Source organism: Symphalangus syndactylus, chromosome 7, assembly GCF_028878055.3.
Source record: "Symphalangus syndactylus isolate Jambi chromosome 7, NHGRI_mSymSyn1-v2.1_pri, whole genome shotgun sequence".
Classification (NCBI taxonomy): domain Eukaryota; kingdom Metazoa; phylum Chordata; class Mammalia; order Primates; family Hylobatidae; genus Symphalangus; species Symphalangus syndactylus.
This window is the reverse complement of record NC_072429.2, coordinates 101856192-101879756: the sequence shown is the minus strand read 5'-3', so window position 1 is coordinate 101879756 and position 23565 is coordinate 101856192. Positions and strand designations below refer to the sequence as shown.

General features: G+C 43.3%; 1 long non-coding RNA gene across 3 annotated transcripts; it reads right to left on the bottom strand.

The window, feature by feature from the left end:
* Positions 1-3397: 3397 nt before the first annotated feature.
* LOC134737130 (uncharacterized) lies at positions 3398-18268 on the bottom strand. Of its 3 annotated transcripts, XR_010121724.1 has the most exons (4): positions 17576-18257; positions 6916-6990; positions 5766-5918; positions 3398-5169 (listed from the first exon to the last, which is right to left on the bottom strand). It is a non-coding gene; the product is annotated as an uncharacterized lncRNA (long non-coding RNA). The 3 variants fall into 3 exon arrangements; XR_010121725.1 differs by lacking the exon at positions 5766-5918 and having other exon boundaries at positions 17576-18254; XR_010121726.1 differs by lacking the exons at positions 5766-5918; positions 6916-6990 and having other exon boundaries at positions 17576-18268.
* Between the last annotated feature and the right edge of the window lie 5297 nt (positions 18269-23565).

The following is a 23565-nucleotide window of genomic DNA, read 5'->3' as shown; positions in this document are numbered from 1 at the left end:
ACTTTGTGTATAACATTTAGCACGTAGCATCCAATAGGTAGGGCAAGTTCTGAGGGCCTGGCACATAGTAGGCCCTCAGTAAATGTCCAGTGAATGAATAATAAAGTATCGTTTTACGGTAATTTGATTCACTTAAACTATTGCAATTTGGGCTAAAGATGATCCAGTTGAGGGTAGAGCCGTCAGACATCCCTCCGGCAGGCACTAACCAGAATCCATAATGCGGAAGGGAGCAAAGATTCATGGAACTGTGGCCAGGGTCTCCTCCTCCTCATGCTGAGCCCAGCACCCGTTCCCACCCCAGGACTCAGGCTGGCCTCCTCTGCAGGCTTTGCTTCTCCTTTTGAGATGGCCCTGACAGGCCTCTTCAACCTTGTTTTAGGTGTAAGGTAGAGGGAGTGCAGTTATCTGGGAAGTAGTGGCTTCCCTAGTCCTTTGGAATTCAGATGCCCTGTGCCCCTTTTCCTTCCCCCCTGAATATTCCGATTTCAGAAGAACCAGCTTTCAGGGAGAGAGAATACTTAACATCTCTAGCAGAGCCTGTGCTTTCCTCAGTTCTACAGCACAGTTCTCCTTTCATAACCAGCCACTTCGTGATGTCACCACCCAAAGAGCAGACAGGCCAGAAAGAGTATCTGAGTTAGGCAGTCCTGGGGGAGTTCTAGAAAACGAAAGAAACTGAAAGAGCTGGAGCTTGGTGAGCACAGGAAACAGAGTAAACATGAGATGAAGTAGAGGGGTATGCTGGGGCCAAATAGAAACCCACATGCCCATATGTCTACATTGTAAAAGGTATAAACCAAGTGAGCAAGTTTAATTGAAACATGAGCTGTCCTCTTACCTTGACAAGTTATCTTCATAACAACTTAAAAGGCCAGGTTCTAATGTAGAGTTCTCTCAATCTTTGGAGTTCTGCACTGAACATGGCAGTGGGATTGTGGGTGGAATTGACCCACCCACTCCTCTTTCTATCCTCAGTTCAGTCCTGCTACACACAGGTCCTTATGGGCCCATGGGTCTAAGGTCTGTCCAGACTCCCCTCCCACAAATAGCTGACCTTGGCCATCCCTCTGGCTGAGGAGCATGTGCCTGGGAGATGTGGTCTGCCCTCATAGGGTTTGCTTCCAGTACAAGCCTTGGAAGTAGGCTCAGGGGGTTTGGAGAAGAGAGTTGCAAGGTCTCAACTACCCACCAGGGAGGTTAGAAGGGGCTGAGACTCAGGCTCCAGGTACATGCATTCTGTGGTCCCTGGATTCCTTGGCCATAGAGAGGACCAGGGCTGGAGAACCATTGTGGGACCTCTGGAGCAGGGGCCCAGAGCAGGGACCCCTCTTGCCAGGCCCTGTCTACTTACTTGAATGGAATTATGAACATTTCCAGAATACAGGAGATGGTTATCAAGTACTGCCTGGCTAAGGTTGAGTGTGGTCACTCATTTCACACACATTTTTGATCATCTATTGTGTATAGTTTAAGCTTCTTAAAGACAAAGATATGGTGACATGCTTGGAATCTTCAAAAGGGATTAGTTTAACGCCTTCATAGAGTCAGTGCTCATCAAATATTTGCTTAATGAATGAATAGCAAGAGACAAGGTGGGGATACAGTTAAAAGTGCAATTTCAAGAGCCTGACTTTCTGAGTTTAAAGTTTGGCTCTGCTACTTAAGTGGATGGTCTTGGGCAAGCTACTTAACCTCTTTATGCCTCAACTGCATCATCTGTAAATTGGAATAATGAATTGTGTCAGTATGTGTAAAGGGCCTCAAAGAGTGCCTGGCACATAGAAACACTCCATGAATGTTGCTATCACAGCACTTTTGGGGCAACAAGCAACAATGTCATCTCTCTTCCTTAAGAGGGAAATCCCTGAAATTATTATGTCTTTTCACATGAGATAATGTTTGTGAATTTGCTTAGCACACTGCAGAAGTCTGGTAAATAGGTAGGTTTTTTTCTCTTCTTTCCTTTCTTTTTCCTTCCCTTGTGATGTTACTGCTAACAACCTTCCTGCAAGTAAATTTTTTTTACACCCATTTCTAAGTAATCCTCATTGACAGAGCAGTTACATTTTTTCATGGAATCTCTTTCTTGGCATTACATAACACCATTGATTCAGAGAAATTCAGAAGCCAGAAAAAGTTAAAGAGCAGCCAATCCAGTCCTTTTATTTTACCAACTAGGAAATCATAGCTCAGAAAGTTGTAAAATTGCCCAAGGTCACACAGGAAATGTTATCTCTGGCAGAGCTGAAGTTTCAGCCAGAGCTCGGGGCCTCTGGCTGCTGGCTCTGTGCTCTTTTAATTATAGCTCTTTAGTTGGGATTGAATTTTCTCCTAAACCTTCAGGAATAAATGCCATAAATTAAATGTAAATATGTAAAATGTAATACATTATCTTAAACCCTCTGTTCAGAATCTGTAGCTTGACTGGCATGAATTGGTTATCTTTTTCCATCAAGTTTGAAAGCAACAAAAAAAGAATTCTCCTAAGGACAAAGGCTGCAACAGGGCATTGGAAAGCCTAAGCCAAAGCTATCCAGAGCAATGAAATAAATTACACCTGTAAAAACTACTACAGAGTGGTATTTGCTATGTGATGGGATTCTCAAAATAAATTCTCTTTGGCTTTAAGAACCCCTGTGACCGGTACCACCTCTGGCTCATTTCTATGGAAACTGGAGCAAAGGCCTGTAGTGCTTCTCCCTCCAAGGTCTCATTTCTGTGGCTTGGCATCACTGGGCTCTACCCGACTATTGTGAGCTATAGAAAAGAGACCTTCAGTAAGGCGGACAATCAGGATGGAACAGAAGGGTCGGCAGGAACCTAAACCTACCTTTAGAATCAGCCATCTGAAAAGGAGTAAAGATAGATTCACTGCCTTACAAGTTTCCACCTTTTTCCAAGTGAAAAGGTAGCATAATTGAGGAGCAACAGTAGCAATAATTCTGGCCAACAGGGTACAGATCCTAGGTAAATCTCTTTGGTCTTGAATGCCAAATCTCAGCAAGTTTCCCCACTGCTCCAGATTCAGTGAACATACCGGAACCAGAGCTCCGTGCCCTCCCTCTGAAGGATTTTAAAGCAGTTTCCACAGAGCATCCCTCCAGGTCCTCGATCTTGGCTAGTTGACACATCCTCATTGATCCACAAATTGTCATTTAGATGTAAAGGAAGAGGGCTCAAAGTTAGCACCCAAAAGCACAAGATCCAATTTCGTTCCCCACATCTGGAGAAAAAAATCAGAAAATATCAGCTCATTCTTGCATCTGTTGCCTTGAAGAACGACTGCTTTCCCCAGGGAATGAATGGTACACCTGGAATCCAGGTGATGTGGACAGATCGGGTAAACATCATCACAGAATGTAAACAAGAAAGGAAAGCAAATATTACAACGGCAAGAAGATAAGTGAGTTTTTTATTTGGTTTAAGAGGTTAGAAAATGTGAAAAAGGGAATGTTGCAGAAAAACAACAAAAGAAAGTAATTGAATATGTTACAACAAAACATTTATATAGAAAATGAAGTTTATATGTGGAATTAAACACTGTAGAATTACTTCACCACTAACCCTAAAATAAATTGTTCTCATGAGAAGAGAGGCTGGCTCCTTTAGGTGAATTCTAGAGAGATTCAGCAAGTTCTTTCACTGATTGCCAAACTTAAGAGTCTATCTCAGTCCCTGGATTAATGTCCTGTGGCACTTTAACATACCCCAAATTAAAACAGAGGACAAAGCAAATTTTTTCTGGTGTTTCCCAGTTTCTGGTTTTACTACACTTCCTTATGGTGTAGTACTAGCTCGTTGATCAGATGTAATGAATAACTGATTTGTTCTCTCATATGGGAATATGACCAACATTCTACTGGAAGTGGCCTGGAGAGGAAAACCCGGTGATGATGAGGTCATGGACCTAATTTTTAAATGACAGAATAACTTCAAATTATAGATTTTAACACAAGAAAAGGGGGACTGAATAAGAAGTGAGAATAGATCCCAAAAGGCATATTCCCACAGGACTAATTCCAAAGAGAATTCTGAAAACCCAGGGAAGGTTTCAATAAAAACATCCATGTAGCATTACACCTTCTTAAAGGCCTTTGGAATCATCATTATCAACTTCTAATGTTGCTCAGGCCACTTAGTAATACTGTCCTGTGCACTTTCTTTTCACTAGAACAAAGAAAGCTTGAGTAATTTGCCAAAGGTTACTATAAATATCAGAAAGAGAAAGACTGGGGTGTAGATCTCTTAGTCCAGAAACATGGAATTTTACTTCCCTTCAGAAAAAAAGGAAAAGCAGATTGTAACTTCTTTCTGAACTTGGAGAGAGAGCATTTTCTATAGATTTGAATAGTGCATTTTTACAGTGTTTACTAAGACCTATGGTTCCAATTCCATGCACCAGTTCTGATTGTACCTTCACCTTTAACTTATGAAGATTTTGACAATGTGTGTCTTAGTCCATTCCTGCTACTATAACAGCATACCTTAGACTAGGTAATTTATAAACAACAGAAATTCATTTCTCACAGTCCTGGAGGCTGGGCAGTCCAGGATCAAGGTGCCAGCAGACTTGGTGTCTGGTGAGGGCTGCTCTTTGCTTCCAAGATGGCACCTTCTTTCTGTATCTTCAAATGGTGGGAAGACAAAAGGGATGAACACTGTGTCCTCACAAGGCAGAAGAGATGGAAGGGCTAGGTAGCTCTCTTCAATCTCTTTTATAAGAGCTCTAATCCCACTCACAAGGGCTCCACCTTCACTTTCCAAAAGGCCACAGCTGTTGATACTATCACATTGAGGATTAAGTTTTAAACTTGAATTTTGAGAAAACACACACGTTCAGACCACAGCTGTACATGAATCTGAAGAGCAGTGTGAGAATCAGCAATCACCTGTAAAAATACAATCCGACGAAAAGAGAGGAACTGAAATAGAATAGATTTTGGCTGATGCTTTTGGCAAAAAATTGCTGGTGCTAGTGTATGATGCCAGGAGCCTAGGAGTGCAGGGCTTGGGTTTCTAAGGCAGAGCTGGAGGAGTGGAACAGAATGTTCTCTTTAACCGCTGACCATGGCATACAGCTTGAAGGAGAACTGTTTCTTGGGCTCTTGAAGGTTCTCAGAGATTTTCATATCGCACAAAGCAGTCCAGATGACTGAGATTCTTTCTCTGAGAGAAAAGAAAACACATTCAGAACATTTGTTTGCTCTTTGCTTAATTCTACCACAGTTAACCTGGATCTTCAATCATTAAAGAGACGTGATACATCTTATTCCTTTCCCTTTGCAAAGAGTTGCTTGTCTACCCAGGCAGAGCAGAAAAAAAGTCCTTTTCATATTATTCTACTGCTTCTTAGGATGGGGCAGGTCATGTGTTGTACTTGCGTGTAAAGTTAGGTCACACCACAGCAAGGCTCAGGGGAGCAGATGGTGACTTTTATTCATCATTTCCCAAGATGAGGGAAAGGAACTACAATACTTTACTCTCTCAGTGCCATATTGGTTGTTGCTATTATGACTGATGCTTCCATCAGAGGAGATACAGACATAGAAGAGAGAGGCTGAGACACCAGGAAATCAGGCTGCCTCTCCATCCTGCCCCCATTACATTAATGTGGAAATGAGATTCAGTTTGCTTTTTGCTGGACTTCAGTCAACAGAAGAGTAATTGCCTTATCCTAAATGAAAAACATGACTTCCTGATTATAGTAAATAGGGAGAAGGGGGTAACATGAGCAGGACAATCCGGTCTTTCACTGTAATTACCCAGCAAAACACTGCCTCCTGAGAGAGCTGGGAGCCCAGGGGCTGGTGGAGAAGAAGCTGAGGCAGCCCGCAGGGCATTTTGAAGGTGAAAGTTGTCCCTAGGCACAAAGCTCCTGGTACACTGCCCATTAGCGTGAGCCGATCTGCTTCTGCCTGAATTTAAGGTAATTAAATCAAGGATTAGAATGATATTTACATTTGTTTTCTTAAATGAACCTATGTTCAATTAAGCATAATACCTACTTCACAGTATTGTGAGGAAGCAGAGACACTGTGTGAACATGTTTCACACAAGTCCTAACACATAGCAACTGCTCAACAGATGGCAGCTATTATTTTAATCTTTAAAAATGTTTTATTCTTGTGATTGTTTTTCCTTGACTAACTGGGACATTTGGGTCTTCTTTCTGTCTTGCCTTTGACCTTGCAGGGGTGAACTTACATGCTCGCTGACAATGTCCTTAAAGTCCTGGCATCCTCAGAGCAAGACAAAAAGAGTGGGGGCAAGCGAAGGTAACCCCTAGTGGGGCTCTGGAAGTATGAAGACCCCTCTCCTTTCCTCCTTCCTTCTACCTCTTTCCTTCTTCCACCTCTGGCCAGCGAGGCAGAACCCACAGGCAACACCTGGTTTCTGCACAGATGCAGCTGCATTTTGAACCGAGAGGAAAGCGTGGACACTGACTGGGGGGCTTGGTGGGAGGTGTCGCTCCCTAGAAGGGCATGCTTTCTGATACAGTGGGTCAGATGGGCCTTGGTGCACACAGGCAGGCTTCCCAGGATGGGGACATTGACAGGGAGGCAGCAGTCCTCTCTCCTCCACTCCAGTGACTAATAAAAGCTAACATTTATGTAACACTTACATGTCCCAGTCTCCTTATAATAAGCACTTTGAACATAGATGATCTCAACCCTCACAACCACACTGGGGGGTAGGTACTATTAAGAGCTCCATTTCCATAATGAGAACTCTGAGACTTAAGGAGGTTAAATGACTTGTCCAACATCATCCATAAACACTGAAGCCAGGATTTAAATCTAGATCTATATGACAGCGAAGTCCACACTTGATCACAATGCCAGTCTCCTATTTTAAAGCTGTTCTCATGGGGCTGGCTATCCAGAAACATCCAAGGCTGCTGCAGCTGCTTACATCACTGTCCGGGTGGAGAGCCTGTGAGGTCCTCTTGAAGGACGATCCCATTGCAGGAAAGCCACATGTGCTATCCTACAGTTCACGGGAGGAAAATCAGAAATGATTAAAGGCCTTGAGAAAAATTTTCCAATTCCAAGAAGCATCTATGCTGTGAGTAATCCTATTCAGAACTGAGAAAAATAGAACAGTTACTGAAAATAGGGTAAAAAAAATACTCCCTCCACAGTTGAGAACTCCCTCATAAACAGTCATATGACCAAATCCAGGAACAGGCCATGAATATAAGAATGATGATTTGAATTTGTTTATTATCTATGTTGCACAGAGTTTTAGCCTGGCAGCTCTGAGGAGAAATAAGTTAGGAAAAATGATGTGTGGGCTGGTAGAATGTTTGAATTATCTGCATTGTTGATTTTGTCTCCTGATACATTCTTTCATAAGGTTGAATTAACTGATGTGCATTTCAAGTTCTCAGCTACCAGCAAGCAACTTAGTGAATCTCAGAGAACTGCTGCTATCACAGAGGCCAGAAAGCAGGTTGTTTTACTCTTATCAAAGCATCTCAAAAAAGAACAGAATTTTAGGATTTTAAAAAAGATATTTAAAAAGCACCCTACTGAATAAGCCCTACATTAGAAAGAACAATGTACCTCAAGAATGCACGCAGATATTCTAGGGGGGAATAGTGGTGATTAGAGAATAAAAGAAAAGTCGGTGGTGGTGGTGGGGAATAGGTTAAAGCTAAATTATTCAAATATTTCTAAACACATCTGGACAAAGGCTTGGGTGGCCTCTATTTGCTTGACAGACTGAGAATCCTTCTGGGAGGAAGGTTTTAGGACAGCAAGCTTGCTCACAAAGCAAGGCCTTAGCCATCAAACAGAGGGAAGGTTCTTAGTGCAGCCTGGTGCAGGACATTCGTATGTGCTTCCTGCCCTACTCATTCCTCGGCTCCCCAAATTCCCTTCCTCCATGAACCTGTGGCCAAATCCTATAGAAAGGAGGAGGCTATAAGTGAAACTTGGAAAATAATTCCACTCAAAGCTCTTTGATGTTCAAGGATAGATTCCACTCATTTGGCACTCTTCTGACCAGAAGCAACATGTACCACAGTGGGAGAGAGATGTCCTTTGGCACCTCTAGAGCTCCATGTCCTAGCAGGAGACTAGTACCCAGAAGTGGTAGCATCCAGGGAATTAACAAGGGGCTCCAGTGGGAAAAGCAAGTCTGGTGCAGAAAACATGGTAACAAGTTTGGATTTTGTTTTAGGGGCAATGAAAAGTATTTTTATTAAAAGAGAGAATAATTTGATTTTCTGTTTTTGAAATATCACTTGCGGCCAGGAGCAGTGACTCATGCCTATAATCTCAGCACTTTGGGAGACTGAGGTGGGTGGATCACTTGAGGTCAGGAGTTCAAGACCAGTCTAGCTAACACGGTGAAACCCTGTCTGTACTAAAAATACAAAAACAAAAACAAAAAATTGCTGGGCATGGTGACATGCACCTGTAATCCCAGTTACCCAGGAGGCTGAGGCAGGAGGATCACTTGAACCCAGGAGGTGGAAGCTGCAGTGAGCTGAGATCACACCACTGCACTGCAGCCTGGGTGACAAAATGAGACTGTCTCAAGAAAAAAAAAAAAAAAAAAAGAGAAGAAAAGAAATAAAAGATCACTCGTATGGAGAACTGATTTGGGGAGCCCAGAGAAAAAGCAGGGAAATCAGTTTGGAGATTGTTACAATAGTCAAGGCAAGAGAAAATAGTGATTTATACACTAAGGCAGTGGCAGTGATGATGGAGAAAATGGATAGATTCAAGACACATTCTGGAGGTAGAGTAAGAAGCCTTGCTGATATTTTAAATGTCAGAAGTAAGGAAGAGGGAGAAAACAAGAATGACTTTCAGTTTCTGCTTGTATATCTGGGTAGGTGAGGAAGACAATGAGGAATAAATTTGGAGAAAAAAAATCAGGATGTCTGTTTTGGATATTTTGAGTTAAACATGCCTGGGAGACAAGTAGGCAATTAGATAGAGAAGATGAAGAATCAAAAGAAGATCAGTGTTGGAGCCATGAACAAAAGTGTGCAATTTCCTAAGGAGAAAGTGGTAGACATAGAAAGAGGATGGCCTGAGATCACGCTTTGAGGAAGCCCCTCTTTAGAGGACTGGCAGAGGAAAATGAACTTGAGGAGAAAGCTGGGGAGGAGAAATCAAAGGAGCAGAAATCAAATCCAAAAAGGTATAGTGTCACAAAAGCCCAGAGAAGAGCACCTGTGAGGAAGAAAGCATTCAATTTTGACTAAGGCTCCTGAGTGTTTGTGTGAGTCAAGGATGAAAAACAGCCCACTGGGTTGGGAACATGAACATCACCGGTGAATTTGGTAAAAGTGGCAGTGGAGGGGTAGGTTCACAGCCAGAGCAAGTGGGTTAATGAGTAGATGGGAACACATGCATGTAATTTTACTTGTTTTTGAAGCCAAACACGCACACACAGAAACACTAAAGTGACTATCTTTAACTTAAACTCATGAGGGTGGTAAGACGGGGAGAGGACAAAAACGCCACAGTATTTTGAAAGCTGGAAACCATGTGGAGAAGTTTTAGCTAATTTAGCAGGCTGAAGAAGGTGGAATCCTATGTCAGTAGTGAGGAAACTTAAAACCAACATCATTTGCACCTCAAATTTTTCAAAGTCTCAGGAGTTAGTGGCACCAGGAACTTTAAAAGTAGTGGTAGGGCAAGTGGGTGGGAATTGGCATTAAAATAAGGAGAATTAGTTGAACGCAATTTAAAAAGTAATTATATTTGCAGACCCCTACCATATTCTTAATAGATGCCCTTCCCCATCCTGGCAGAAGACTGGATTCATTCTCTGGAAAAGATCAAACAATGAGTCTCTTGACTGGGATATCAAATAGGACGATTAAGAAACTATATGCTTACATGTGCTGAGACTTTCAGGCTTCTTTCCCTCTTCACCTTCCAAAACACAAGTAGGAAAGATTCTCTTGGAAAACCAACCAATCCAGAGAAAACACCTAAAGATACATCAGGGCTGCCCAAGGAAATAGTCAAGCCAGATTGCCCTACTGTGAAGCTCATAGTGGGTAAGTTCCACTCAGGTGAACAAAGCTTCAAATCAGCTTTTTTGTTTCCGCAGTCAAGGATAAGCAGACAGCAGGTATTAAAAGATATCTGAAGAAAGACTCTAATGCAAAAGAGCTACTTGGAAAAAATGGAAACTATTATAGAGGAAGAAAACGTCAAGAAAACTGTATTTAATGTCCTCAGAGAGATCAGAGGAGATGTTATAACCCTAAAAAAAGAAAAGAATACAAATAAAATAGAACCTTTAGAGAACAATCAACAACAACCACAAAAAGCTCTTGGAAATTAAATATATGATGGAAGAAGTAAAAAACTTAGTAGAGAGCTAGAAAAATGAAACAGAGGCATAAAAAGGCCAAAAAAAAAAAAAAACAAACCCAGAATATAGAAAAGAAAATTAGAGGATCAGTCTAGGAGGTCCAACACCCAAATAATAGGGATTCCGGAAAGAGATAAGAGAGCACAGAGGGGAAGAAATCACCAATGAAATAATTCAAGAAATTTTTCTATAATTAAACGGTCAAAACAGATTAAACGTCCTCCAAAGAATGCCATCATAAATCTTCAGAAACCTGGGGACAAAGAGAAGATCCTACAGGCTTCCAAGAGAAAAATACGTCACATACATAAGATTAAGAATCAGAACGCCAGATAGGAATGGTGACAAGTGTCTATCATCCCAGCTACTTGGAAAGCTACGGTGGGAGGATCCCTTGAGCCTAGGAGTTCATATCCAGCCTGGGTAGCATAGCAAGACCCTGTCTCTAAAAATAAAAAACAAAAGTTTTAAAAGAATCAGAATGTCTTTGGAATTCTCAATCACAAGACTGGAGGCTAGAATACAGTGGACTGTAGCCTTCAAAATTGTGAATAAATTATTTTAAACCTAGATTTTTTATTCCTAGCCATCAATTAAGTGAAAAGTCAAAATAAAGGCATTTTTATTTGCAAGGTCTCAAAAATTTTACCTCACATGCACTTCTGAAGAAGTAACTAGAAGATGCATTCCACCAAAACAGGAAGGGAAAGTTTGGAGCCAGGGCCCAGGCAAAAGATGAAGGGAATCCCTAGACTGATGAAAAGACCTCTAAAGAAACTGTTCTATTCATAATAACAAAGACATAGGATCAACCTAAATGCCCATCAATGGTAGCTCAAATACAGAAAATGTGGTACATACACACCATTAAATGTAGCCATTTTAAAGAGTGAGATCATGTCCTTTGCCGTAACATGGATGGGGCTGGAGGCCATTATCCTTTGCAAACTAATACAGGAACAGAAAACCAAATATCGTATGTTCTCACTTATAAGTATGAGCTAAATGATAAGAATTCATGGACACAAAGAGGGTAGCAACAGACACTGGGGTTTACTTGAGTGTGGAGAGTGGGAGGAGGGAGAGGATCAGAAAAAATAACTATCAGGTACTAGGCTTAGTACTTGCGTGACTAAATAATCTGTACACCAGACTTCCATGACACAAGTTTACCCATATAACAAATCTGCACATGTACCCCTGAACCTAAAATAAAAGTTAAAAGAAAAAGAAAACACAAGAAAACAAAACAGTGCTACACCAGGTCTTGAGGGCGGTTTGGAGACAATCCAAATTGGAGAAAGTCAGAGGTTTTGGAAGGAATTCTTCAAGAGGACAAAACGAATAGTATAAATCTAGACGTTTTGAGCAGAAAGATAAAGTATGGCAGTTTGAAGTTGGACTGGTAATAAGTAGAAAACTAAGCACATAAAAAATTATTCCCAAGGAAAATTAAAAGTTGTGTAAGGAAGAAAAAGTAGTCTAAGCTTACTAGATGGCTCTGCTCTCAATATCACTATATAATCAAAATAAAGTAAACATGGATTATTGAACCAAGGAAAGTTAAGATGTAACCATGCAGGAATGGTAGGAGGTGGAAAGAATGTATGTGCGTGCCATGGGAAGAGGAAAGAATGAGAGCTAAATCCTCCTCCTCTGTAGGGGCAGTCAATCGCTACTGCTCACAATTGAGGGATCATGAAGTAACACAATACTAGCATTTTATTCAGAAACACAGAGCTAAATGCCAAAAAGAAAAACCAGCTAAAAGAGTTGTAAGCAGTTGTCTCTGATGGGGAAAGCAGAGGACTGTTGTTTTTCTTTTTTTTTTTTTTTTTTTTGAGACGGAGTCTCGCTGTCACCCAGGCTGGAGTGCAGTGGCGCCATCTCGGCTCACTGCAGGCTCCGCCCCCCAGGGTTCACGCCATTCTCCTGCCTCAGCCTCCCGGGTAGCTGGGACTACAGGCGCCCGCCACCTCGCCCGGCTAATTTTTTGTATTTTTTAGTAGAGACGGGGTTTCACCGTGTCAGCCAGGATGGTCTCGATCTCCTGACCTCGTGATCCACCCGCCTCGGCCTTCCAAAGTGCTGGGATTACAGGTGTGAGCCACTGTACCCGGCCAGGGCTGTTGTTTTTCATAGTAAGTCTTATAGAACTCTTGAGTCTTTAAAATATGTGAAAATAACCTTGCTAAAAATAGAAACCAAATAAAAGCAAAGGCAAATGGAGAGTGAAAAAGGAAAAGTGGCAGCTATAGACATATGTTTTGAGAGATCTGGTTCTTAAGAGGAATAGAAAAGTGAATTAGGGTAGGTGGGGTCAAGGGTGGGTTTTGTTTTGCTTTGAGACAGGGTCTTGCTCTGTCAGCCAGGCTGGAGTGCAGTGGTACGATCATGGCTCACTACAGCCTTGACCACCTGGGCTGAAGTGATCCTCCCACCTCAGCCTCCCAAGTACCTGGAAGCAGTAAGTAAGCAGAGAGGAGCAGAACTACCCTAAGAGTAAATTATAGTAGATGTGCCATGATCGAGATCCTCACTCTTGGGCCAGCAGCGAGGGGGAGAGGCCAAACCTAAGACCATTAAACCAGAACTCATGAGAAGCTCTAAATGGTTCCAAGCTGGCAGTGACCCCTGGCTCTCTGGGTGCCACCATGCCCAGCTAATTTTTTATTTTTTGTAAAGATGGGGTTTCATCATGTTGCCCAGGTTGGTCTTTAACTCCTGGGCTCAAGTGATCCTCAGCCTCCCAAAGTGTTGGGATTACAGGCATGAACCACCAAACCTGGCCAAGGGTGGGTCTTTTAAAGATGAGAAATAGAGCACATTTCAGATGGGAACTGTCTCCCTGCGAGGGAGTTGATGGTGCAGCAGAGGGAGGATTCCAATGGAGCAGGGTCCTTGAGAAGATGAAGGGGATGGGATCTAAAACCCACCGTGTGGGGTGGGCTTTGATGCAAGAGAGACACCTCCTTTACTGAACAAAAGGGAAGAAAAAGCTAGGTGGAGACACAAGCGGAATTATAGAATTTCTCATGGCCATGCTTGTCTTATCAGGCCTCAAGACACCCAGAATAGAACATAATATAATACACCAGTAATTCTGTGAGAAGTAACACACAAACTACACCCAGACATGTGTTCCTTCAACCTTCCTACAGTGCAGAATGATAAAACTGCATATGTTTGATGAATAATTCCCTCACAATAGGTGTATTACCATTTTGTCTCATAGAAATAAGAACATCTACATCAAAAAAAAGAAAAGACTTCCACTGATAACATCTCAGACCAAATATTCTCGTAGGCCCTTGATATGGTTTGGCTGTGTCCCCACCTAAATCTCATCTTAAATTGTAATCCCATAGTCCCCACGTATGAGACCCGGTGGGAGGTAATTGAATCATGGAGGCGGTTACCCTCATGCTGTTCTCATGACAGTGAGTGAGTTCTCACAAGATCTGATGGTTTTATAAGGAACGTTTGCCCCTTTTGCTCGGCACTTCTCCTTGCTGCCGCCATGTGAAGAAGGATGTGACTGTTTCCCCTTCCACCAGGATTATAAGTTTCCTGAGGCTTCCTCAGCCCTGTGGAGCTGTGAGTCAATTAAACTTCTTTCCTTTATACATTACCCAGTCTCAGGTATGTCTTTATTAGTAGCATGAGAATGGACTAATACAGCTCTCCTTCTGCAAAACAATTACATCCTAGATAAAACATAGATGAGATGGGCTTGTAGGAGATAGAGGATGTTGCCAAGGGACTCCTCCACATGAAATGGAGCAAACTATAAGTAGAAATTAGAGCTGGCAGCAGTGAGCAAGCAGGGAGGAGCAGAACTACCCTAAGAGCAAATGATCCAGATCCTCACTCTTGGGCCAGCAATGAGGAGGGGAGGCCAAACCTAAGACCTTCATTAAACCAGAACTCATGAGGAGCTCTAAATGGTTCCAAGCTGGCAGTGACCCATGGCTCTCAGAAGCAGCAGATGCAAATATTCCCTAAGGAGAGCACCCCCAACCTAAGCCAAGAAGACTCCCACAGATGAAGATCAAATAAATACACAGTCAGAGATCAGCAGGCCCAGGAGGGGCAATGCCACCATGAGTGAGAGTCGGCAGACACATTTTAAAGAAAAGATGGGAAAAGCAAATCACGAATGAAATAAAAGACCCATCTGTGGCTTTGAATATCACCTGAATAATTACTAGAATGCACATATCTCGGTCCCATTCCAGACCTACTGAGCCTGGGAATGTCTTCACACTCATTCCCCACAGAGAGGAAGCCAGACAGCTGGTTGCACAGACCCTATTTTCCTTTCCACAATCATCTTCCTATAGCTTTTGCTATCCTTGCAGGGAGATGTAAATGCAGCAGGCCCATCCATTCAAAGGCAAAAATAAAAACTAAGAAAATAGCTAAACAAGATAGCACGCCCTAGTGCCAGGAAGGTAGGAACCGACTTGGCTTGGGTGCTGCCTGTCTCCTGCAGAGCAGAGCACGACCCTAGACTGTCCAGTCCACAAGCCCTGGAGGCATCACTATGCGGGAATGAAATGTTGGTCACACTTCAGTGACTACAATGCACAAAATACTGTGATCGAAGATAATGAGAAATGGGCGCCATAATAATAACGAATGTTTTAATTAATAGCTTAAGGTAAACTGTGTTCACTGGGAATCTAGAAGTGCTTACATAATCCATAGAAAACTTTGCAGGAGGGACCAAGAAGGGGTTAGGAAAAGAACTCGTTTTAAAGAGAGAGAGCGTCAGGCATGGGCTGGGTCCAAAGACAATGAGCCCATTCCAAATAGAAGAGCTAATTTTGAGTACAATAGAGGCTGGTTTTAATTTTCCTGGCCTAACCTCAACGGCTCTTATCTTATGGAGAGCACCCAACAAAAAAAGGAAAACTGCAAACAACGGATAGCACTGCTTTGCAGTTTTGTAGCTTAAGGAGCATGCTATTAGGCTAAGAGGAAAATGGGAAATGGAAAATGCCTTGTGTGAAAACCAGTAACAACAGCCAAGCGTGGTGGCACACAGCTGTAATCTCAGCACTTTGGGAGGCTGAGGCAGGCAGATTACTTGAGGTCTGGAGTTCGAGACCAGCCTGGCCAACACAGTGAAACCCCGTCTCTACTAAAAAATACAAAAATCAGCCGGGCGTGGTGGCGCACGCCTGTAGTCCCAGCTACTCTGGAGGCTGAGGCAAGAGAATCGCTTGAACCCAAGAGGCGGAGGCTGCAGTGAGCCAAGATCGCGCCACTGCACTCCAGCCTGGGCAACAGAGCGAGACTCCGTCTCAAAAAAAAAAAAAAAAAAGGAAAGAAAACAAAACAACAACAATAACCAATCAATCAGGGTTGAATGGCATCAGCCCTATCAGGCAGGTATTATTCCTGTGATTATGTTACAGATGAGCAAAATGAGTTCAGAGAGGTTGAGTAACTTGCTCAACTTTACCCAGGAATAAATTGTGGAGGCAAGCCCAAGCATAGGACTTGCTCAGCTTTATAGGTCATGCTCTTAATAGATGTTTTTCTGATTTGATTGTTTAAAGAGGTGACTGAATTTCATGATTCAAGATTTAGGAAAATTATTACACAATGCTTAGTGAAAATTTCTTCTCCTATCACTGTCCCCAGGCCCCCAGCTTCCCTCCTCATAGGCAACCAGCATCATTAGATGAGATGTACTATTCTAGAGATATTTTCTGAGTTTCATTTTGCTACACCATTCTGAAGCTCACATTTTTCACCTAGGAAACTATCTTGCAGATCGCTCCTTATCAGTACACAAAGAGCTTCCTCGTTCTGTTTTCCAGCTGCAGGATTTCATCGTGTGTGGAGGTGCCATGATCTCGCTCACCAGTCCCCAGTCAATAAACATTAGCCCCATTTCCATTCTTCACTGTAGCTGATGCTCTTTATTCTGAGAAAACTCCCACTCCCTCCTGAGAGACCTTGAGAGTCTCCCGTGACAATTAGGCTCCTCTAAGCCACAAGACACGGCCAAGTTCTCAAGTTACTTTAACAAATGGAGTGCACTGTGAGACACACAAGAACACAGACCAAAAAAAAGAAACTAGGAAGCAGCTTGACAAAGGCAGGTGGAGACTAGCCCTGCCCTGGGCACCAGGCACCTCTGCCCATTTCCTGCCACCACCCATGGCTGTGAGGGGCTCCATGAGCCACCCAGACACTGTCACCACGTCTCCCGTCCTGCCAGTTGCTCGGCTTTGGCAACTAATCAGCCTGCATCTAAAAGCAAGGTCATTTTAAGAGGGTCTCCGTGACTCTGGCCTCGCTTGCTGAGTCCAAATGTCCGTGCAAGAGAGGGGCAGGGTCTCTGTCACATGGCCCCCCTGCTACAGGTGGAGGGTGTCCAGGTTCTTGGGGTCTTGAACAAAGAATTAGACAAAGTTACAAACAAAGGAAGGAAAGAATGAAGCAACAAAAGCAGAGATTTACTGAAAATGAGGTGGGAGTGGGCCCGGTCATAGGGATTCAAGAGCCCCGTTACAGAATTTTCTGGGGTTTAAATACCCTCTAGAGGTTTCTCACTTGGTGTACGCCCTATGTAAATGAAGAGGATCAAGTAAAGTTACAACGACATTTACTGGGTTTATGCCTTGCGTCAATGGTGAGGATATTTCCTGTAACAGCTGAAGTATTTCCATTTGATTTAGTTCTAGGAAGTCAGCATGAATCAGTCTTATGTTCCCTGCCTCCAGACCATATTCTCCTGTCTCACCCCGGGCAGACGTGGGGAGCTGCTGGCTGATCTGCTTGTCAGCTCCGCTGGGAACAGGGCCCATCCCAATTCCCACCAGGTGTAGCCAGGGTGGTGAAGTCAAGTGGGACAACATGAGGGCCTGTGCATAAGGCCCTGTTTCCTCGGAAGGGGCTTGGGGCACTCAGGCATCAGGTACTGTACCTCCCGCCCAGGGATCCCAGAGCTGCCTAGAGGAATTCGAGCAGGCTGGAATTCCTGCTGAGCAAGCAAGGCCAGAGTCATAGAGACCCTCTTAAAGTGACCTTGCTTTTAGATGCAAGCCGATTCAGTCTAGGGGGAAAAAATGACCACATGGAACCACTTATAAGGCTCTCTAGCTTAAAAAAAAAAAAATTATACACCTTAGCTCACCAAAATCTCCAGGAAATAGACATTATCAGCCGCATTCCCATTTGACAAATGAGAAGACAAGCTTACAGAGGTTACCTGAATTGCGAGGATCACACAGCTAGTCAGCAAGGGAGCTGAAACTCAAACCTGCGTCTTCAGACTCTGGTTTGCACCTCCTTCTGACCGCACAGCCCTGCAGGCTCCAGAACATCTCCCTTGCCGGCTCTCCTTCCTTTCCTCAGCTGTCGAATGGTGACGCTCCCAAGGCCGTCCGTTAGGGTCTGCATTTCTCTCCCTCTCCACCTCTCTCTGGTTGTTCTTATATACCTCCTTGCCTTGGCCTAATTTCAAAAAGTCAGTGGCCCCTAGAACTCTCTCCAGCCCAGATCTTTCTCCTGAGTTCCACACCTATATATCTAATGCCTTACCGGACACCTCCACGTGGCTGTCCCAGTCACCTCAAGCGCAGTGCTTCTAAAATGAAACTCATCTTTCTCTGTAAACTGCTTCTTCTTCTGTGTTCTCTGAGTAGCAGTGACTTCACTTCTGAAGCACAGACTATGTGTTAGTTATTTCACACATGCAAGAGAGGGGTATCATCGTCCCATTTTACAAAGGATAAAAGTAAGGCTTGGAGACATTAACTTGGTTGCACAAGGCCATAGTACCAAGTCGTTGACAGAGCCAGAGTTCAAATCAAACTCTATTCTGCATTTCTCTCACTGGCACAGGCTGCCTGGAAACCATGGGGCCTCAGCCCTTCACTCTGTTGCACAAACCAGAAGTCATGGTTCATTCTTGACTCCTCCAACCCTCCCCACCCTCTTCCCACCCTCACCCACCCCAGCTTCTCACCCCCACAGCTGCCTCAGAGCTGAGTCAATCAGTTCTACCACCTAAATGCTTCGCAAGCTGTGCCTTCTCTCCGTTCCTGTTGTTGCTTCCTTAGTTTAGCCCCTAAATTATGTCTCCCTCATTACCTGAAATAACTTCCTAACTAGTTTCTTCGTCTCTAGTAGCAACTCTGCTTCAAGTCCTCTCTCCCTGTGAATGAGCTTTCTAAAATACACCTGATCATTGCATTCACCTGGTTAAGACCTCCAAAAGCTTCCACTACCTTCAGGATAAAATCCCAAATTCCTGTTTCTGCTGATGCCTGTATATGCAGGTGATCCCTTGCTGGGTCTCTGAAATGGGCTCATCAGTTTTTACTGAGACGATATAGTCCTCTTGTTGCACATTGCACTGATCCAGGCCATCTATACTGTATTCCAATGAGCTACAGAAAAATGCTGGAGAGCCTTTCATATGCAAAAATAAAGACTGAATTATGCAGTAACTATTGATAAGTCTACAGTAATCCATCATGCAATTGTTTGCCCAATAGATTATGTTTATATTGTCTTAGGTACCATGTAATTTGTCAATTTTCATGACAGTGTAACCAGTTAGGCCTAGGGTGGCAGGACTTAAGTGTTGCTGAATCATTTATTACTCCACACCTCATTGAAAAGTGTTTCATAAACTTTCTAAAACTGTTCAACAGAGAGAGGGTAATTTGTGCTCTGCCAACAAAGGATTCTGTTGTTGGGTGCCTATCAGCATATTAAAGGCTCAGAGAAAATCAGTAATGCAGAAACTAGAGCAATTTTGTTCTCAGAAGATGGTTTTCTTATGCACATCCATTCATTAACATCTTCCAAAAGAGTTTACCCTCAACAGAAGTTTGGGGAAGCACTGGGATAGAGTGCAGAGGCCCTGAAGGCTTCTGGAATTTCTCTGACTCTGACACCAGGATGCAAGCCCAGACCTGCCACTCTCTCGGGAACATCTTTGGTTAACTCCTGTTGGTCTTTCAAGATTCGGTTCAGGTGGCATTTCCTCCTAGTGCCCTTCCTCTCTCTCTGTCTGTCACACATGCACAGGTGCATATGCACCCACACATTTGTGCCATGTAGAATAATTGCATGGGATTTCCTAACACCCTCTTTCATAATACCTGCCTGTATTTTCTATTGGTTGATAGAAAATTCAGCTCAGATGGATGAGAGCCAAAGGGAAATTTATAGGCATTGGAGGCACGCTGCTGCAGCAGCTCCAGCCTCACCCATCCCCACCCCATCCCAGGTCCAAGTTCAGCAGGAAAGCACGATTGTCTGGTAGGTTTTGTGCCCCACCTGAGGAAATTCCCCAGATTGTGAATCCCCGAAGGTAGGCCAGGGTCTCTTATCCCATATCCAGCCCCTAGCACCTTCCTTAGCGTGCCTTGTTTTCAACAAATAACAAATGGGGACACAAAATGTTCAAAGCAAGACTCCTACCTCGACGGAGTCTATAGTCCAGTTCAAGAGTCAGTATGTATAAACAGAATAGAAATACAATAGACCATACAAGGTAACATAAGTTGCCAAATGAGTGACTTAGGTATTAAGTGTCAAAGGAATTCAAAGAAGGGACAGTTTTGGGAGATGGTAAGTATCCTGAACTAGAGAAACTATTTCTAGTAGGAAAGAAAGGTATGTTACACAGAAAGTGCCAATACAGACTGATAAATATGGGGGCAGAGTGTTCATCAGCATGTTCTGTCGGTTCTAGAAAGCTTTTCTTTTTTACTAAATGATTGAAATAATAGCAGCCTTATTTTTCTTGGTCTTATTTACTTTATTTTACTAAGAAATTTTTCAAGATGAGAATAGGGGATTCCCTGTTTTGGTGTGTGACTCATGACACAGGGCCCCACATCGCAGCCTGACACAGAGCAGCCTGATTTCATTTCACTGCAGCATCACGATTTTCCATAACTTCTCTCTCTTTTTTTTTTGTTTGACAGAATCTCGCACTGTCACCTGGGTTGGAGTGCAATGGCATGATCTCGGCTCACTGCAATCTCCACCTCCTGGGTTCAAGCGATTCTCCTGCCTCAGCCTCCCGAGTGGCTGGAATTACAGGTGCCCACCACCATGCCCAGCTAATTTTTTGTATTTTTAGTAGAGATGGGGTTTCACTATGTTGGCCAGGCTGGTCTCGAACTCCTGACCTCATTACCCACCCTCCTCAGCCTCCCAAAGTGCTGGGATTACGGGCGTGAGCCACCGCACCCGGCCCATAACTTCTCTTTTTAGCTGAGCATTTAGCTGCTGTTAAATTCAATTAAGTCCTGACCCTAGAAGCATGCTGTGGATGACAGCAATAACATCTCTGCCAGAAGACCATGCAGCTGGGCGTATTGACCTCACAGATTAGGGGCTGCAGACATGGTGGGAAAGGTTTCCTCTCTCTGATAGAACATTTTCCTCTCTGATTTTGCCACTGGAATTTGAACAAATTTCATTTTAAGGGTTGGTCTTCAATGTGCAGGATTTAGACACCAAATCCTGCTGGGCAGAGTTTGGCAGAAGAAAGAGGAAGAGCTGGTGATGTATGGTCTCTCACAGTCCCCTGAAGACCATTCACTGGCTCTGCATCACTTACAAGACAAAACCCCAGCTCTGACAATGACCACCAAGGCCCTCTCTGCCACCTGTAAGCCAGGCTCATCTCTCAGTGCTTCCTAACTTGCATTTTACCTCCAGCAGCTCAAAAGTGCTCCTGCTCCCATGCACCCTATCCCATGCCCTTGCTCGTGCTGTTTCCTGGCCTGACACTCACCACCTGTGGCCTGGTTAACTATGTTATCCTTTAAGCCTCAGCTCAGCTGTCGCCTCTTCTAGGAATCCTTTTCTGATCCATCTGCCTATTGAGGAGTAAGTGCTCCCATGATACATTGTGTGCACCTCTATTTGTATGAGTGAACTAGGGTAGGACTTAACCCTTTGCTAGAGGGTAGATTGATTGCTAGCATTCCATGCAGGGCACAGCATGCAGTGGACATTCAACACAATGTTTGAATGACAATGAATGAATGAATGAATCTTACACAAATGAATGCTTGCCTCTGGCACCTCGACCTCCTCCAAACCCTTTCCCTTCTGGGTGTCTGTTCCATGTTTTCACTATTTTCCTTCCTTCCTTCCTTCCTCCCTCCCTCCCTCCTTCTCTCCGTCTCTTTTTTCTTCTTTCTTTCTTTTTCTTTCCCTCTCCTATCCCCAGACGTCATTAAAACCTTCCAATAGGAAGACATCCTGCAAACTCATCCTTACCAAGTGCACACGGGCAATATGACATAGCATGTCTCCATCCACCACTGCCACCACCAGTGAGTAGTTTTTAAAAAACACAACACATAGTCTTAAAGCCAAAGGAATAAAGTGATAATATTGCGGTTCAGCATTGGCTGGATCCATATGGCCTTGCTGGCACCCGTCTGTTCACCCACCATGCTTCTCTGCTGCTGGAGGACAGAGCAATGGGTGTGCCAGGGTCAGAGGGGATGCTGTTACTCAGCAGAAAAGCAGTGAATATGGGGAGAACTGCATGCAGTAGGGCTTAGTGGTTGCATGCTCGGGGCTCTAGAGTCTGACTGTCTGGATTGAAATATCAGATTGACTGTTGTGTGACATTGGACAGATCACTTAACTTCTCTCAGGGTGGATAAAAATTCTTATCTCTGGGATAATCAGAATTAAATGAGGTAATCCCTGCAAAGCATTTAGCATAGTAAGTGACTCATCATCAATACCTGCCAAACATTAAATATTATATCTATTAGCCAGTGCTGCATAACAAATCAGCCCAAAACTGAGTGGCTTCAAACAATAACAATAATTTATTATTACCTCATGAGTCTAGGGGTTCTCTCTCTCATGCAGGTACAGTCAGATGGTGACTGGGGCTAGAATTCTCTGAAGGGTCACTGGTGTGTCTGCACCTAGGATGAGAAGCCTCAAATAGCTGACGACTGGAACCGCCAGTTCCTCCAGCAACCCTCTCTATCTCTGTGTCATTTTGCAATGAAGACTGTCCAGCACGAAGGCAGGCACAATATCACCTTTGATGCCCTAGCATCATAAGTCTCAGATATCACTTTCTTCATGCTCTACCAGGGAAGACAGTCACAAAAGCCCATCCAGTTTCGAGGGGAGGGGACATAGATTCCCCCTCTTGATGGAGATGTGGCAAGGTTTCAAAAGAATATGTGGGGAGGAAAAGATTGTTAAGACCATTTTTGGAAAATACAATAGGACACAGTATTATTATAGTTACCATTTACTGAGCCATATGCCTTGTGACTTGCTTGTATTATCTTGAAGTATCTTAAAGCATTGGATTGGTTGGTTAAATTGCAGGGTTAGGAGGGTATTTCTTAGCATGGAAATATACATAAGGCATGTGATCTGAAAGTCACAGAAAATAAAATCCTTTCTTTTCTACAGAAAGAAGTGGGGATAGTTGTTGATTCTCAAACATACAAGAGTTACACACAACCCCTAATTCAAATTACATTCAATTACTCAAAGCAAAGTTTAGAACATTTTATTTCAACTGACTACTTGAGAAAATTAAACTAATTTATCTGTAACCAGCTACAAATAATTTGCGTATTTCTAACAAATAGTGTCTGTGAAACTCTAGGGTTTGTTGTTGTTGTTGTTGTTTTGTTTTGTTTTGTTTCGTTTTTTTCACGCCTGAGCTCCTTTAACTTTCCCAGTGGCCCAGATAAAAAGATATCGAAAGAAGAAAGAATATCCAAGCACCCATGTTTCTACACGTGAACAGAGGAGATGGCTATTTCTATGTTTACTGCATGAAAACCATGGATTAGCTACTACATCTGAGATTTCCTCCATTTTTGACATTCCATTAAGGCCTTTCTAAGAAGTATGTTTATCTAAGCCAAGGAAGTAGGTTATATGAGAGGGAAACACTTTAGCTTGCGTATTAGGGAACTAGTTTATCTCACCAAAATCCATGATCACTTATTGCTACCTATCAGAATGCAGTCCCTAGGGGTATGAGTGATGGAATGGAAGGGGTCTAGGGCTGGCAGGAGCCTGGGACATTGCATAATTGTGGTGGATATCCGGGCATCAGGGCTCTGAAAGGAGGTATCTTGGATCCAAGAACAAACTTCGTTCTTCACAATTTTTTCCACTGCCAGCCCTACATATGGTAATCAGAGATCTACTTCAGTTAATAAAAAGGGATAT